The sequence below is a fragment of the Ursus americanus genome, chromosome 6, assembly GCF_024610735.1.
Source record: "Ursus americanus isolate L20-20 chromosome 6, mUrsAme1.1.p, whole genome shotgun sequence".
Lineage (NCBI taxonomy): Eukaryota > Metazoa > Chordata > Mammalia > Carnivora > Ursidae > Ursus > Ursus americanus.
In genome coordinates, this window is record NC_142132.1 from 15,888,952 (window position 1) to 15,905,093 (window position 16,142).

Here is a 16,142-nt window from a genome sequence, read left to right on the forward strand (position 1 = left end):
CATTCCTTTAACCTTTATATTTATTTTGTCTTCTTCCTTAAGCACTCCTATAGTACTCCCTGTGGATCGGGTCCTGTAAAACTGGTCCACGAATCTTAACTCATTTAATTCACAGAACCACCCACTACGTTGGTACCAAAAATATCCCCTTCTCACAGAAGAAGAAACAAAGGGCCATAGAGGTCAATTTGCTCAAGATTACACAGGTGGTGAGCAGTGGAGCTGAGTTACAGACCCAGGCTGTCTGGCTCCGGATGCCATACTGGCGTCCCTGACGTCTGTTTCACAAGGTGGGCGTCACTCTCTGCAGAGCCTCCAGCCATGGCCTGACTTGTCTGCACATTTCCCCGAGTGTGCTGCTTCCAAGGGCTGTGCACTTGCTACACACCACAGCTGCCTTCCTCTTGTCGCCAGGTTTGGTGAATGGAAACCGTGAGGAAGTTGTTCCTAGAAACTACTTCAGTTAAAGATGATCGCCCCTGAATTAGTTAAAACTCCTGCTGCATCCAGTCTGAAGCAATTTGAATTCGATAAGCAGTGAACCTTCTGTAACATGGAAATAATAGTAAAAATTACCTCAAAGGATTGTCACGAACATTAATTAAATTGTTTTTAGTATTAAAAAACATTTGCCTATGTCCAGCTGATCCATACTTTAAAAATAAAAATTGACATCCAGAAGACTTTAAGTCCAACCAGAAGGTTACGGGCACTCCTCTAACGCTCAGTTCTCCAGTCTTTGCCAGCAGTTAAGGCACTGGATTCCCGTGGGATAAGGAGCCGTGTGAGGGGGAAATGTGAGTGTGGCAACCTAGAGTGTAGGGAATCGGGGTTTGGATTGCCTTTTCCTGCACGGCTCCTGTCTATTTCAGGCACCTGAGCAGGAGTGGGCTGCTGTCTACAATTACCCTTTCCATTTCGAAGGGTGTCTGACTAGTGTCTGATTGCCTGTGGGTTTGGTAGATTGACGCGATGGCCACCCACACACAAATACATCCAAACCCATCCCCCCCCCCGCCCCCTGCACAGCATTGTCATTATTTCAACGGCAGTTGGAACTCCTACAGGTATCAGGGCAAATGCTCGACTTGGCCTGAATTTAAATCATTTCAGATAAAGAATCATATGCATGCTTTCAAAGGGGAGGAAGAACTTTTCCATTATTTTACGTTTCTTTTTATAGTTGCAAGATGATTTTTATTTTATCTTTATATTCTCTCCCAAAAAAATCATCTGCGGGTTGAGTGGGATTTGTCTGCTGAGACACCTGGCGGCGGGTGGGGTGCTGATGATCTGACGCTGGTGTCTGACTGCCCGGGTCAGGATCTAGCTCTGCCACTTGCTGGCATTCTCTTTACCTTTCCAGCCTCCACTGGCTTATCCATAAAATGGGATGGTAGTAATTGCCCTTGTAGGATTAAATGAGTACATATATGGAAATGCTGTATACTTATAAAAAATAACTTACTATTCAGGCATTAATTTTTGAGCGTTTATGTAAGACCATCACTATTTCTCGCGTCTCTGCTTTTTTCAAGCTGCTGTTCATGATAGCTGTCTTTATCTGCTCCTTTGATGTTTTCCACTGGTATAAAAACCAATGAAGGCAGAACACATCCACACGTTATAGCCCATGGATTGTTGAGTGTGACTCTCACGGCGATGGGCTTTATGGCAGGGCCTCCAACACCAGATCTGCTCCTCCTTGTTTAGACACTTTTTTCCTATAGGAGAGGATATGTGGGTTTTGGACAGGCTGTGGCCGGTTCTGATCCCACTTCCACCACGCACAGGCTGTGTGGCCTCAAGAACTCAACCTCTGCCTCCATTTCTTTGCCTACAGAATGGGAAACAATAATAGTTCATTTTTCAATGGGTTGTTGCAGGGATTTGTATTAGTAACGTGTTTGAAAGACTCGTGATCTCTAATAAGCTCACCTGCACATTAACCATTATTCTTTATGGAAGTTACAAGACTAGAACTTGAGCTTAGAGATATTTAGACCCAGAAAGGAACAAAAGAAGAAGGCATAGCATAATGCTTAAGAAGATGGCCTCTGGGGGCGCCTGGGTGGCACAGCGGTTAAGCGTCTACCTTCAGCTCAGGGCATGATCCCGGCGTTCTGGGATCGAGCCCCACATCAGGCTCCTCCGCTAGGAGCCTGCTTCTTCCTCTCCTACTCCTCCTGCTTGTGTTCCCTCTCTCGCTGGCTGTCTCTATCTCTGTCAAGTAAATAAATAAAATCTTTAAAAAAAAAAAAAAAAAAAAGAAGATGGCCTCTGCATGTCAGAAAGCCTGGGTCAGAATCCTAATCTTCCCTCTCCTAGCCAGGGAGCCTCGTGCAAGTTATTTGATGTTTTCGAATCTTACTGCCCTCATCTAAAAATTGGAAACTAATTACTTCTGAGGGTTGTGAGAGGTGGAAGAGATGCTGCAAGAGAGGACAGTCTAAATGTGAAGAGGGTTCTTGGAAAAGTGGTGCAGGGGAAACGTGAATAAACCAAAGGCCTTGTTGTTCTGTGTCCTGAGACATGAACCTGGAGAGAGAGAGTGACGGGGCCAGGGCTCGGGAGGCCTTGAGGAGTTTGGCAACATGGAGCTCCTGAGGATAGCAAGCTAGAGGATGACCAGATGAAAGCCATGTTCTAGAAAGATGAAGGTGGTAATGGTGGTAGTGCTATGCAAAATCAGTGATTTGGGATCAGAGATCAGGGTTGGGGAGATTATCGATTGTGGGCAGAGGTAATAGCAGAGAGAAAAGATGAAGAATGTGAACGTCCAAGAAAGACTATAGGTTGTTATTCATTCATTCCACAAACATTTCTTTGAGTACCATTGATATTGCAGCCACCAGCCAAATTCTTTATTATACGGTTAACATAATATATTACTGTGAGACAGTTGTCACAACGGAGAAACCAACAGTTGGTATGTAACCTATTGCATTTTAGTTCAGATGCCTACCTCTACCACCAGGATACTGACCTCATTACTATAAGGACCCTATCTTCTCTCTCTTTCACGAGGTCTAGCACAGAAAGACCTACGTCAGCATTCTGGAAATTGAATCCAAGCCATCTCTTTTTCTAAATGGGTTCATAACAATCTTCTCTTTTTAATGGGTGTAGGTGTTCACTGTAACATAATACAAGTATGACAGAAAAGTTCAAAGAAGGAGATAAAATCACCTGAAATTTCATCACCAAGAGAGCATCTCTATGAACATTTTGGTGAACATTTTCTGGATTTTGCTAAGTGCTACTAGAAGTGTACAACTTTACGTAAATCCTTCCCATAGCATTTTGTTCACTTCTTTTCAAAAATCATTTATGGTTTTGAGTGTCACGCAAAAGACTGAAAGCCTTGAATTTGCTTGGGCCCCTTGGCGACAGGGCCCGTGCACAGGTCTCTTGGCCAGAGGTGTGCTTGCATTTCTATTAAGGCAATTATTACCCTATACTTGTGCTAGTTTCTGCATGCTTATCTCTCCTGCCAGACTATGAGCTACTTCATAACAAGGACAGTATATATAATTTTTGGTCCTTATGAATCTCACCGTGCACATAGCAAGTACACAGATGTTCATTTAGCAAGTGAATTAATGCCACCCCTGGAGGGCCTTTGAGGGACTAAATCTCAGCTCCCAGCTCCAGAATGTTAAGTTCCGACTACTGTTGGAATGAACGAGTGAAGAAGAGGAGAGAAGATGGCCACTGTGGTTTTGTGAAATCACGCAGGCACGGATCAGGTGCACAGGTGGTAAGGGGATGGGCATGTTTAAAATCCCCTTTATTTTCCAGATTTCTCCCTTATTTAATAAAAGGGGAAGCAGTTATTACTTCAGATAAATTTGTTGATGACAGTATCACAAATTGGTGTTTCGTTTTAAAGATTTTATTTATTTGACAGAGCAGCAGAGGGAGAGGGTGAAGCAGACTCCCCACGGAGCAGGGAGCCCGATGTGGGACTCGATCCCAGGACCCCGGGATCATGACCTGAGCCGAAGGCAGGCACTTAACAGACTGAGCCACCCAGGCGCCCCATGTTTTGTTTTGTGTTGAGTAGAAGTGCCAAGGAAGGTATTTCCCCAACTTGCAGCAGTGAGGCTGGAGGGAGGGCTCACCCCTCTGGGCATCTCAGGTGTGAACCCCTGGCCTAGAGGGGCAGGGTTCTAACCTGGTGGGTCAGCTCCATACTGTGGAGCCGGCTGTGGAGTAGGGCGTTGAGAGAGTTTGGAATGTATATAGTAACCAGGGCATTATTGCAGAGCAACATTAATATTCAGATTTTTTTCAGACTGAAATCCATAACAATTACAAGTCAGACATAAAGATCCCAGAGTGTTCACTTCACCAGAGACTTTATCGTCTCCATTGTAAGAAAGGAAGAAGAGTTTCTGCTTTAATAGGGAATGGATATGATTTATGGGGAAGAAAGTACAAGTGAATAGAAAAAGTGCCTGAGAGAATGGAAAGTTAATGACATTTCGTTATTTGCTTTGTTTCCCTAGACATGCCTCTTACATAATAAGACCCACACCTTCTAACAACATACCCGTAAAACTGGGATTTCAGTGATTGGACCAGCATTCCTCAGTTGAATTTTAGTTTTTCAGTAGCAGTAAAAATCTATGTATATCGAGAGTTGTATGGCCTTATAGATTGTCCCAGAAGAATATCTGAAAAACTGCTATCGCTTGTAGTACTTATCTCCAGCAGGGGAGAAGGAAATTACTTTTACTATATGAAAAAAAATTTCAACTGTGTATATATGAATTACCTACTTAAAATAAAAGTAGAGTAAAAATAAAATAATGTGGGGTGCCTGGGTGGCTCGGTCGGTTAAGCTTCTGCCTTCGGATCGGGTCATGATCCCAGAGTCCTGGGATCGAGCCCCACATCGGGCTCCCTGCTCAGTGGGGAGCCTGCTTCTCTCTCTCCCTCTGCCTGCAGCTCCCCCTGCTTGTGCTCTGTCTCTGTCAAATAAACAAAATCTTTAAAAATAAATAAATAAATAAAATAAAATAATGCTAATTTTACAAAATAAAATCAAAGGCTTATTCCAGACTAAAGTCTCAGTGCGTTTTGCCCTTTCTGTGACCTTCAGTGTGTGCATATTAAGTGGTTAGTCACATGATGAAAGTCCTGAAATGGACATTCTGCCCCTTCTCTTCTTCTTCCTGTCTCTGGAAGGGAGTAAATGAGCTGATGTCTGCTAATGAGCATAGAACCTGAGAAACTGACCTCGAGCTCAAGTGTGATTTCCCCTTTGGCAAGAGCTCATGTATGCTGAGTGACCATAGCCAGTTAAAGATTTATCACACAGCTCCTCACCAGGTTAAAGTTTACTACTAAATTAGGGAAACCAGTACAAGAACATTAACCCTTCTTGGTACAGTTTTTCGCTGAAGTGCAGTTCACAGAACAAAACGAACCATTTTAATGTGAACAGTCTAGTACATTCACAGAGTTGTACGACCACAACCTCTGTCAAGTTCCAAAATGTTTTCATCACCCTGAAAGAAAACCCTATACCCATCAAGCAGCTACTCCCTGTTCCCTCCTCCCAGCCCCTGGCAACTACCAATCTACTCTCCGTGTCTGTATGGTTACGGATTCTGAATATTTCATGTAAATGGAATACGTAAGCGGCCCTTTGTTTCTGTCTTCTCCCACTTCGCACAATATTTTCAAGGTTCACACAGATCGTAGCGTGTATCAGTACTTCATTCCTTTTTGTGGCTGAATAATATTCCACTGTGTGGCTAGCACATGATTTGTTAATCCGTTCATCTGCGAATGAACCTTTAGGTCATGTTCCTCTTTGGGCTGTTAGGAATAATGCCATTCTGCACATGCATGGACGAGTATTGGTTTGAGCCCCTGTTTTTAATTCATTTGGGTCCTGGCATGATTTTAAGAGGGGTTTGCTAAGGACTATCCCAAATCCCAAAAGCAGGGGCTACTGATTTTCTGAATCTCCCCCAGAAAGTGCTGGCTGCTGTCCACTGATGTTCACAGCGTGGCAGGCTGTGGTGTGGGAGCCATGGAGTAGCCCCAGGTAGCCGCCTTCATCTCGGGCACCTTGTCTGTTCCCTCTCCTGCTCCTCCTTCCTTCCCCTTTTCTGCCTGTTTTCCTCTTCCATTGCTGGCCATCACTTGAGCAGAGAACTACTTAGTCCTGCTGGTAGAAGTCTGACCCCCCCAGTTTTCTCCACCTTGTCTAGCAGCGTAACCACAGTGCTGAGGCCTCAGGCTTCCAACTTGTTGTGTTTTCCTGCACAAATATGTATCACAGGTGCCCTTTTGAGAGATGGCTCAGGGATCCAGCAGTGTTTACGAGGCATGTCTGGATTATACCCTGTAAGCAGAAAGAACTGCTCCAAGCCCGCAGAGACGTGCGGGTGGAGGCCTGCGCTAGGGGTGTAGTCATTCACGCTATCCTGGGGGAGGCCCCGTGGCAAGGATGCCCAGTCCACTGGGGCTATGGCCTGAACGCCTCGCCCATGCAGGCTGGAAATCAGTCTCCTTGAGGCTGCCATGTGACCATAGTCTTTTCCAAGAGCATCCCATGATCGGGCAGTGTTTGGCTTTGTTTCCATGACTCCCCAACTTCTCTTGCTGTCCTGGTGTCATTTTCACTCAAAAGGGAATCCTACTTTTGATCTCTGGTGAATCCCTGTGACATGTGCTTTATCAGAAACGATACTGAGCAACGAGTGAAGCAAATTCACTGACAGTGCAGGGGAAGGGCCCCAAAGCCAGTGGACCTTTGGGCCTGTCCCCCACCTGCTGGGCTTTTGCAATTGTTAGTTGGGAATCTGGCAGTTGTGATTGTACTTATTCGGATGGTAGTTTATTCCATGAATGTAGCCTGCCACCATTTTTTAGTTATGGTTCTAGAAACATGCACGTGAACACAAATGCACATACACACATGTCTACACATATACACAGAGTTCTCCTTGATAGGACCTTAAACCTAAAAATGAGCGCAGATGACAAAATAGTGCCAGTGTTTTTTGCTAGTATTTTTTATTTCCCATCAAAGAATCTCATCACATCTCCAGGAAATAAGCATGTTATAATTTTTATTTATTATATATTTGAGAGACAGAGAGCAGGGGAAGGAGCCGAGGGAAAAGGACAAGCAGACTCCGTGTTGAGCGTGGAGCCCAGTGCAGGGCTTGATCCCACGACCCTGAGATCATGATCTGAGCTGAAATCGAGAGTCCGACACTGAACCGACTGAGCCACCCGGGCGCCCCAGTGTGTCTTAATTTTTATTTGTAGTTCAGAGAATGGAAGAGTAGCTGTTCAGGAGATTCTTGTGCAAGGCAGTGGACATTGCCTTTCAGAGGATATTAATGTTCCCAACTTCTAATCAGTTTTCAATATCCTTTCCAGAGTACACGTTCTGTTCCATAAATGCATAGTCTCCGGTATCTGGCATCCCCATGTATATAGGGCTCCCATATCATTCACCGTGCTGCAGGCAGGTCATGGGAGACTGCATGGGAAATAAGGCCTGTTGGAACCAGTATCGAGTCCAGTGCTGAGTGCTGTGGCCTGTTTATGGGCCATTCAAAGCCATCATCCAAAGACAACCAGCAGAGATTCTCAGACTCTCCATTCTAATGCTTTTGGGGTACAGGTCTGGGTTGGTACCAAGTTCATGACGGACTGTCTTCTGTTTCTTTGATGTTTATCATCCTGCCTTGCAGCGTTAGCCACGAGGTTCCTGCTTAGTGATTTCATAGTCAGTTAATGGAGAGGAAAAACAAACAATCTGGCTCCTTTTAATTCTCCATTCAGATCCTGGTCATGAATATGGGAAAAATACACACACAATACTAGTTGCAGGAGAGAGCTTCTTGACCTTGAGCATTCATAATAACTCTGAACAGAATTCTGTGAGTACTGGTTTAGGGATTAGAATTGGACATTTCAAATGTGTATATGGTCTATATTTATAAAAATCATGAGCAACGTAACTGAAATTCTTTTAAGTATATATGATACACAGTTTAAAAGAAGGAAAGATAGGATTTGGAGGACTTGGAAAAAGGCTTGCTGCCAGGCCTGCCTTCCACTTTCCTGATGAAGGCTGATAATCTGTTGCTATTATGACCCATGAAAACTTGTTCGTTGCACAGTATTGTTTTCCAAAGACAACAAGAACCTTCACTTAAAATAGCAGGCCCAAGTCTGCTCTGGCTTGTGTTGTTTCCACTGTGGCCATCGAGACAGCAAAGGGAGCAGCTGACCTAAGCAGGGACATGAGCTATTATGGAAAAGTCTGGTTCAAGGTTACCTATTTAAACAGCACATAACCTTTGAAAAGAATTCATTTTTAGTGATTTGAGATGTGAATTACTTATAGCACCGAGACCCCCTTTTGCCATAGAGTGGCAAGTACATTGTACCTGCATGAACATTCTCACTCCCCCCACCACCCCCACCAGTATTTATCTTGTGACCTCATATTGCTTTTTGGCTAATGGCAGCCTAGAATTTCAGAAGTCAGAAAGTGTTTTTTAAAACTAATTCTTGAGAAGTGCTTAGCCAAGCACGTTTGCAGTTTCACATTGTGTTTTGGTCCTTCTCTAGCCTTTTGGATGGTGACCCCGCACCTGTGCTATTTGCCATGACATGCTAAACAAGAACTTGGTGACTTTGCTTTAAATTAAAAAAAAAAAAAAACTGGACTATGGACAGTCAATATTTGTCAACTCCTAGAGGTCTGGTTTGGAAACTGACCACACTAAACAGCACAGATGATGAAAGGGAGTCAACATTCAACCATATCCCCTTGTTAGATTGATACTCCTGTCACTACTAAGTATGATGTGGCCTTCTGGTCAAGGAAAGGTTTTCAAATACCCAAATCCTTTATATCTTAAAGACATTAAAACTCTAGGCCAACTCTTATTTAAAAAAATAATAACATAAGGAGAATCTAGATTTTTTTTTAAAGATTTTATTTATTTATTTGACAGAGATAGAGACAGCCAGCGAGAGAGGGAACACAAGCAGGGGGAGTGGGAGAGGAAGAAGCAGGCTCATAGAGGCTGATGTGGGGCTCGATCGCATAACGCCAGGATCACGCCCTGAGCCGAAGGCAGATGCTTAATGACTGCGCCACCCAGGCGACCCTAGATTTTTTTTTTTTAATCTATGGGTTACAAACTGAAGGGCCTATGGAAAAGGCTAGGCTCGTCACCTGAGTGCATAGGTCAGTCCAAAAGTGGCAACAGGTAGCAATTGACATTTAGACTCTGTGGAGGCATGGGAGCCTCAGTGAACTGGAAATATCTGTCCTGCATAAAGTCGGCAACCACCCCGTGCCTCCAAACTGTTATTCCCATGAGGGAATCCACATGTCCGAGGCTGAGCTGACATGGGTTGAAGGCTTGTGTCAAAGGCAGCTTGTTAACCTGAGAGAATCACCTCATTCTCCTCTTGTGTCCTTTCTTTCCCTCTTGTTTGGATAGAATAGCTGTTCTCCTGCATTCTGCCTTCACCATTTTATCCCACAGATAATGAGAAATCCATGTCCTGTAGGAAGAGTTGAATGCCAAGATCTGACATCATTATATTCAGGATCTCAAGTGAGCCGAACTCTGGAACTTAAATTTGGTTTTGGTTTTGGTTTTGTTTTATTTTGTTTTGTTCCTTGAAGCTCTTTAGTTCGAGTCCTGGCCAGGGATAAATTGCCTCTAGTTAACGGTCTATTAAAAGGACACCACTTGAATATTTTATAGGGTCTCCAAAGTCTTACTCTACTTTCTAATAATAACAATCTAAATATGAAATGATTTTGCTTCTGTTTATTTTTCATCCCCATGCATAGCCATGACCTTGTGAGCTAATCTTCAGTGACCAGAAATAGAGTTTCTGTTTCATTATTATTTTTAAAAAAAGGATTCCAGGGGAAGCTGGAATTTTCTGGAGCTTATATGGACAAAAGTTTAAATACGGAAACCTGATTTCTTTTTATTCTTAATTTTTAACGTTTTTTTCAGCAAAGTATAGAAATACTCAGAACTGACTCAAAATCGCTGGGCACATTTTTTAACATCCCAGCATGTCAGCAAGCATTAAGTACAGGAGGAAAGTCTCTGTCTGGTCCCTTGTACAATTTACACAACGATGATTTATAGTATTGATATTTATTATTTACTTTCACAACAATTCTCTCCTCTCCCCGTCTTTCCCCTCCGCTGAGCACCTCATGCTCCTGTGCCCTCCTGGTCCTTTTTGCCCATTGGTAGCCCAAGAGACAATAATCAGGAAGACAAACCCACGACTGGAGGGTTAGGTTCCAAGAAGCCCTGTAAGCTGCAAAGGCCTGAGTTCATGTGCCCTTGAGAACACAGGACTCCCACTGTGCAGTTGATTCCCACTGTGCAGTTAATTGGACGCTGTTCAGCCGCGTGGCTGTGTGCAAAGCCGACCCCCTTCCCCCCCACCCCACCCCCCCAGGCCTGAGTATCCTGGGTGGAAAGTGATGGATTTGCATCCAACAGTCTTGAAGGTCCCTCTGGCTCCGATGTTCTGTGATCTGTAAAGTGCGGATAATCACTGCCCTTCCAGGTTAGCCGGAGCCCTGAGAGTGGGCGGAGAGAGCCGATGCAGCAGACCTTTCGAAAGTTAAAAGCTGAATAGTAACCATAGTAATAGTTATGGTAATGTGATGATGACGACGATGGAACCACAGAGACCAAAATGCCTTGGGGGGGGGGGCTGCCTGTTTGTTAAGGGGAAGAGGAAATGCAGGTTTCCTGGGATGATTGTGCCTGTGAGAACAGACACTGAGTGTATATGCGCCCACACTCCCTCCAGTCCTCACGGCAGCCCAGGAAGGGGGGTACTGCCAACCTACCCATTCTGCAGGTGAAGACACTGAACCCAGTGGTTACCTAGCCTGCACAAGGCCCCGCCGCGCAGTGTCAGAGCTGGATTTCCACTCCAGGTCTCTTTGCTTCCGAAGTCCTTGACTGCTGGGGAATGCACGATTTGTATATACAACAGGCCAAAGCACACGTGGGACATAACAATGAAGAGCCTTATTTTTCCCTGTCCTTGCTTGTATTATCCTCGATCAGAGTTCCGTTTCCCACCCTTAATCCTATCTTAGGCAGATCCCATAGCACTCTGGTCACCTTCAGCTCCTAAAAGTCCGGCCGGTGGAAAACTTGATCCTTGCATCTGTTTCAGAGCTGCACCCTGACCCAGCTCAGACCCGACCCAAACTGGAGACCGACGGTGGGCACAACGTCTTCGTTCACTCTTTCTTTACCTCCTTCCTGTCCTGTGGCTCCTTTGTGGGCCAGGCAGGGACAAGGGGGATTGGAGGTAGAAGGGTCGAGGTGTTAGGAACCTGGCATTGCTACGCTGCTCTCTCAGCTAACAGTGGCTGGAGACATTTTTTGGGGGAGTGCACTTTGAGTTCCTTGACAAAAGCATGCAATTTCGGGTTAACTTCTTGCAACAAACTCTCCCAGCCTCAGGTCCTGCTCCCTCGTAGTCTCCTAGCCTCTTACTAATGAAATCCCCAACCTTCAGCAGGCACCTTTCTCCGCTGGGTTCATTCTAGATGCTTCGGCGTGGGTACCAGCCACAAGATGTAAGTACATCCCTCAGTGAGCCAAATGGTGGAAGTGAACGCCATTCCCACTCCATCCTCTCCCTAGCCTGCCATTTGGGGTGGGGGGGGGGGGCGGTGCAGGGAGCCTCCAACCAGCTTCCTGCCTTCCAAATCTTCCAAATTCAGCAGGCTGTAGATTTTTCTGTTTATGAATGCTTCCAAGCTCTAGGACATTCAGATCAGTTTGTTCTAAGAACTCTAAAATCAAGCTTCTCTTGGACCCACAGCAGCGCTAGGAGCTCAGCTTCCCCACTCAGTAAACTTCTAGATCTTTCTCCCAGGGCCCTCTAATCCCTGTCACAGCAGAGGGGAGAGAACATAACCATACTCCTGCTGTGTGGACAGCTCCCTGCTGACTCCTCTATGTGTTTTCAAATTTCTGATTTCAGAGGTGAGTGGGCAATAGGGGTTGGTAATCATCAGGTGAATTCTGTCTTTTGGAAAGTCCTGCAAGGATATTCCTGGCATCCTTCTTTAGAAGATGGAATATTTATCACTCTGTCTTCAGCTCTGAGACCATGGCCCAAAATTCCAGAACACGAGAAAATTCGCCATTCTGTAATCTGAAAGCTTTGATCCCAGATGGGTAACTACTCTGAATGGTTATGTCCACCTTCATTAATGGTTCTGGGCATGACTGAAACATGCAGGCCTAGGAAGGAGGGGGTGGGAGTTTAGTTGCCACCTGGTTTTCTTTTCTAGAGCTCCACGTCCTCAGCCCTCTTCTCCAGAGGGGCATCTGCACAGAGTAAGACATTTGGCCCTTACTTTTCCCAAGTGAGAAATTCTAGGAAGGCAGAAATAGTTCTCAAGGAGAACATAGGTATCCAATCTGACAGGACCTTAAGTGCCGCCCAAGTGAGGACATCTTTCTTGGCTTGGGAACACAAGTTTTCTTGCTGAGAGCCATTTGTCACCTTCAACTTGAATACTTTCAAAGTCCAGGTGTGCATGACCTGATGCCAAAAAAAAAAAAAAAAAAAAAAAAATCCCTGTCCTCAAGGATATTTGTTGCTTTGGAACAAAGTGATACAAATATGGAACCAGGTGTGTAGGTGAATATGTTTAACTCGGACATGAGTAGCCAAATTCCTGCTCTTCTCTTGGCTTTTGGTGCCAAGAATGAAAGGCTTGAGGCAAAGTGTTAATGGTTGTTGTGTTTTTCTCTTGCCATATTTGGTGATTCTTTGTTTTTGATGGAACACTGGCAAGTTGCTAGAGGGTTTGATTTCCTTGGTGCTTCTCCATATTCACCTATTTCTGACTTCGGCAATAATTCCAGTGCCAATCGCCAGCTTTCTATATTTATCAGCAGCTGCTTCAGTGATGTGGAAACAATTTTCTCAACAGCTGAAAACCACGAAGATATGGAGCAGGACATTTTGTCCTTTATAAAAGAGCTTAGCTGGGATGAGCATGGGAGGAGAGAACAATCCACGAGTCTTTTTGTCTCTGCATCTTTCCACTTTCCCCCACATGACTTCAGGCTTAAGTGGAGAATTTATGGTTTTGTCCAGAGGACCATGAGTGAGTAGCCTCTGTGGCATATGCCAGAATACTTTGAATCAGCCAGTGTGGGCCAGTATTCTACTTTCTAGGAGGTGGTCTTTGATTTATGTCTAAAGGTTTGGGAGGAAGGAGGCTCATCCCATCTCTGTGTCCAGCCCCGCTTTACCAGCCGCCTGGCTCTAGGCATTCAGCATCCCGTGAACGCTTCTCTGCAAACCATTACCAAAGTCAGTTGCAGAACATCTGCCCTCCACGGGACACTGCAGGGCCCAGAGGATCTGAGATGTATGGGATGCCACCTGTGAGGTCAGAGGCTTCCAGACTACAGGCATTTTGACTATATGACTGAATAATAAATGGTACCCTCTCTATAAAGCCCTCACAGGGCGCCTGGTTCATCCAAAACCCTCAGTGCAGAACGGTCAGAGAAGTCGTTCGTGCTCTCAAAGTGTGTCTCAGCTGCTTTCAAAGCTCTGGGATATCTGGGCATTAACGTGCTTGTAAAGAGAGCAAGACTTACCCTCCAGAACGTGGCTTCTAGTCCCAGCTCTGCTCCCACCGGTGAAAGGTGGAGCCACACTGAGAGGCTAACATGGACCAGGTGTTCTAAGTGTTATGCAAGGCACATCACAGTTGGCATTTCACAGGTGAAGAAGTGAGGGTTCAGAGATAGTAACTTGCCCAAGCTAATACTCGAGTCCTCCTAATTCCAAAGCCGGGCTCCTGCCATCCCTTGGCCTTCCATCTCCCTAGATCTCAGCGCTGTGCAGGGACAGACCCCATATGGCTCTGCCAACCCTTCTGAGCCCGACTGTTTTCAGTCTCTAAAATTGAAAGCCATCTCTAAAATTTATTTTCTGACTTAAAAAAAAAAAAAAAATCAACCAGCCTCTGCCTTATTATTTTAAATCTTTACTGCCACCTAGTGGGCAGGATCTCATCAGAAGAATGAAAAAAAATTTCAGTTCAACTTGGATTAAAAACTGTCAATTCACCTTACTCATCCTGTGCTCCTAACCTTTAAAAATTGTGTATATGGACACATATCATGGCCTCCCATTTAGTAAACTTATAGTAAACGACCAGATGTGAGATCCCCCTTTATAAAGATTTTTGTTGAGATGCTGGAAAACATAAACTCCAGTTAAAAAGAAAAGTACGTAATGCTTTGTGACCATAAAATACACACTCAGCTAATAATGGGCAATACTTACAGAAATCCTCATCTGCAATAATTTAGAACTTGTATAGCAATTATGTTTTTTACTTCAAATATTTGCTTTGCTTTTTTTTTTTTTTTTTTTACATTCTCGTGGTAACAAAAAAATAATTCAAATAACACAGAGGATGGGAAGTAAAAAGTCCCCCTTCACAGAGGAAAATATATTAGGAGTTTCAATTTTTTTTTCCAAGAAATGTTTTGTTTCCTATACAAGCATGTGTGCAAACACGTATATACCCTTTACTAATTTTTTTATAAATGAGCTTATGCTATGCATACTGTCACGGGTTGCTTTCTTTTTTTTTTTTTTTTTAACTTAATCTGTGTTGGACATCTTCCCATGTCAGCACACAAATTGACCTCATTCTTTTTAACAGCACATACTATTCCAGTATTCCAGACTACCATAATTAAGGTAACCATCGGCTGTTTTCAGTTTTGTTGTTGCAAAAGTGCTGCAGGAAATAAATTTATTTTCCTCGGGGAATACATACGTGGACACATGCCAGACACACACACACACACACGCATACCCTTTTGCAAGGTTACCTGTAGACTAAAATCTTGGGAAATTGCTGGACCTAAAGGTACATTGATACCCACTGACCAAAGATCCAGAAACACACCTGTAGTCAAAAATAAATAAAAGAAAGAAAAATAGTTAACTGAAACTGCAGCAAGGGAGAACACCAGGGGAATCCTGGGCCTCTCTGGAGGCCCTGTCCTGGGATGGGAGCACTTGCTGGCTAGTATTAAGGAGGAGTCAAGGCAGCGGGAGCAGTTCTGGGCTGGGTGCTGTCAAGACACAGGAGCAGGTCAGTGATTGGGCATCTCAATAAGTTCTTCCAGGAGGAGAGAGAGTTAAAGTAGGGCTGGGAGTGTCACTAGGAAAGGAACAGCAGTCACACAAGTGGTCGGAAGAGGGGGTGTTTCATCATTTTGTGCAGCAGGGGGCCTCATGTGGGCATTGCTTTATTCTGCCGGTGTTTCTTCTAATCAGCAGGGACACGATGGCCAGCGTCCCAGCAATGCTGTGTGTCATTTGCTCAGCTGCGTTGATTTGAACTGTCTGTGGATGTTTATGGTGCTTTCCAGAAAGGTTGCATCAATTTACATTTTTCTGGGTTCTTTTAAATACTCAATTTCCCTGACAACGAAGTATTTAATAATCATAACAATGGCAATTATAATAACAGGCAACGTTTATAGGGCCACTTCCCATGTGCCAGCCTCAGTGCTAACCATTATTTCATTGAATCCTCATCGGAGGCTTGAGACAGGCACTGATAAGGCCCCAGCTTCCATATAAAGAAACCAAGACTTAGAAAGGGGGAGAACCGGCGTGGGTCACGTGGCTGGCCAACAAGGTGTTTCACTGGGCTCGGACGCAGGAACCAGGCCGGCTCCTTCCAGAGCCCACGCCCTTTACCACAAAGAAACACTTTCTCCTTCATCTCCTTCACAGGATCCTGCCACGGAGAATTTAAAGCTAAGGAATTAAGAGCTATTCAGTTGATGATCATACATCTTCAGAAGTCTGGTTTAGGACGATAAGGCTGGAGAGTCCCATTTACAAAAATGAGATTCATGGGCTGCTTTCCAGGAATCACGTATATATTGTTCAGTGAGGCTTCCGGCATGAGGTGCTCAGCTACTCACATGTGCCCTCCATTAATAGAGGCCTGTGAGAGCTTTCTGCAAATCGCAGCCAAGACGACGTAATTAAATGTTCCCTGGGACAGCTGGAGCTCGGAGGGTATT

General features: G+C 44.6%; 1 protein-coding gene across 14 annotated transcripts in view; it reads left to right on the forward strand.

Moving 5' to 3' along the window:
• The window catches only part of ABLIM1 (actin binding LIM protein 1), a 289,693-nt gene that overhangs the window by 171,628 nt on the left and 101,923 nt on the right, over positions 1-16,142 (forward strand). The gene's annotated exons all lie outside the window — the stretch shown is intronic.